The following is a 1,757-nucleotide window of genomic DNA, read 5'->3' on the forward strand; positions in this document are numbered from 1 at the left end:
ATTCTTTTCATTGTTGCCTTTTCCACGCTAAGTTGTTCCTTCTGTCCAATTGACACCAATCCGTACCAATCTGTTCAATAAGGCAGACGACCTCCTTTACAACTGATAACAATGTGTCCAATAAAGCAGGCGGGACCCTTTCGTCATGTGATTGCTACTTGCAGCATTTAATGTCATTCATAAGGTTCTTTGATTCTTTCCTTCCTATTCGAAATGTTCAGGTCAACACAGAGACAAGAAGTTACCTACTTTTTCTCAATAATAAAGATTCTTAACGGATCAAAATTTTGCTAGAAATACAATGATCACAAATATAGAATTGACAACTAGAAAAAGTCCTCCTTAGTATTGGATGGACCAAAAGAAAAGTTTCCTCCTTTAAACCTTTAGCTTTAGAAGGTGTCTTCCTTCACTGTATTTACTATTAGAAATTGTCAAGGAACTATTCAATCTAAAAGTTTAAGCTTGTAGTTGAGTATTTTAAGAATAATTTTGTATCTTTATTTCAAGCATATGCTCTCTTTACATTGCACTAAAATACTCAATTAATAAATGAGATTGTCAGAATTCGAACTCTGAACTTTTTGATTTAAGAGGCTTTGATACAATATTAAGAAACCACTCAACCTAAAGAATAGTTCTATCTCTATTTGAAACATCCCAGGTTCGAATCTAGAAGTTGTCAAACGTATTGTTCGATCCAGAGGCTGACATTCTATTATTGGTCTCGGGAGATTTTCAGGCTACTTCAGGAGGCCGAGGGCTGATTAGTTCGGCTAGTTGAGGTACTCCTCTAAAATAAACCTTCACCAAGGAAAACATACTAGAATTTTAGAAGCTAGTCTCTCATGCATAATTCATGACAGCAAACTTCAGTGCTAATTTTCTCAGCTTGATTATCCCATGCTTACCAGAGCAATTAACCTTTGAAAGATTAATCATGCATTTGAAAGATTCCTTTTCTTCTGCTATAAGCCCATATATCTTACCTGGAAAAAGAACAAGGAAAACAGAAAACAGCAGCAGAGTTTGTAGTAAACAAGAACAACATGAAACAAAATTAACTGACCTTGAAAAAATTATTCCCACATTCCTTCTTTAAATCTACATGTATGTATATTGCACTTGCAAGGTTTCCTCTGCTGGAGAGATGATACCAGCGCAGCCCTGCCTTGTTCCTGGGGATGAATTTGGACGCGACGGTGCCATATCTCCTGCGAAGCAAACCTTTTGGTGCATCTCATTATACCATGATTATTTTGGTTCTAGAAGAAGAGATGATGATGGGAACTTCATCTTCCATCTTTGGTTTAGTATTATGTTCATCTTTTCCTGAATGGATCTCCTCTTATAGGGCTAATGTGTGCTAATTATTAATCATGAAATGAAACTTTAGGATCCATTATTTGAGGAGTCACTGTATGGCTTGTTGCCTATGGTTTATTATGTGGTCCGGATTTCAACAATGTCAAAGTCGTACAAATTTATCGCCATCTGTGATGTCACTTCTTGTACGTAAGCTTTACCGTTTGTGCAGCTTTCTCATGTGCCCTTGTCTTGCCAGGCACTGAATGGATATTTTAATTTGTTTCAAAAAAATAAAAAATAAAAATGGGTTATCAAGTCTTGAAATTTTGAGATTTGTTTATTAGGCTTTTAACTTTTGTTTTGTTCTTTAGACGAAAAACATGTGTACACTGAATTTAGTGATAAAAATGGATCACGACTACGACAATTTTAATAATATTCTTAGCGAA

At 35.4% G+C, this 1,757-nt stretch overlaps 1 long non-coding RNA gene across 1 annotated transcript; it reads right to left on the reverse strand.

The window, feature by feature from the left end:
• Positions 1-545: 545 nt before the first annotated feature.
• On the reverse strand, positions 546-1,398 carry LOC110635501 (uncharacterized). Its single transcript, XR_002491154.2, has 2 exons — positions 912-1,398; positions 546-804 (listed from the first exon to the last, which is right to left on the reverse strand). It is a non-coding gene; the product is annotated as an uncharacterized LOC110635501 (long non-coding RNA).
• Positions 1,399-1,757: the final 359 nt, after the last annotated feature.

This window comes from Hevea brasiliensis, chromosome 6 (genome assembly GCF_030052815.1).
Source record: "Hevea brasiliensis isolate MT/VB/25A 57/8 chromosome 6, ASM3005281v1, whole genome shotgun sequence".
In the NCBI taxonomy this organism is placed as follows: Eukaryota; Viridiplantae; Streptophyta; class Magnoliopsida; order Malpighiales; family Euphorbiaceae; genus Hevea; species Hevea brasiliensis.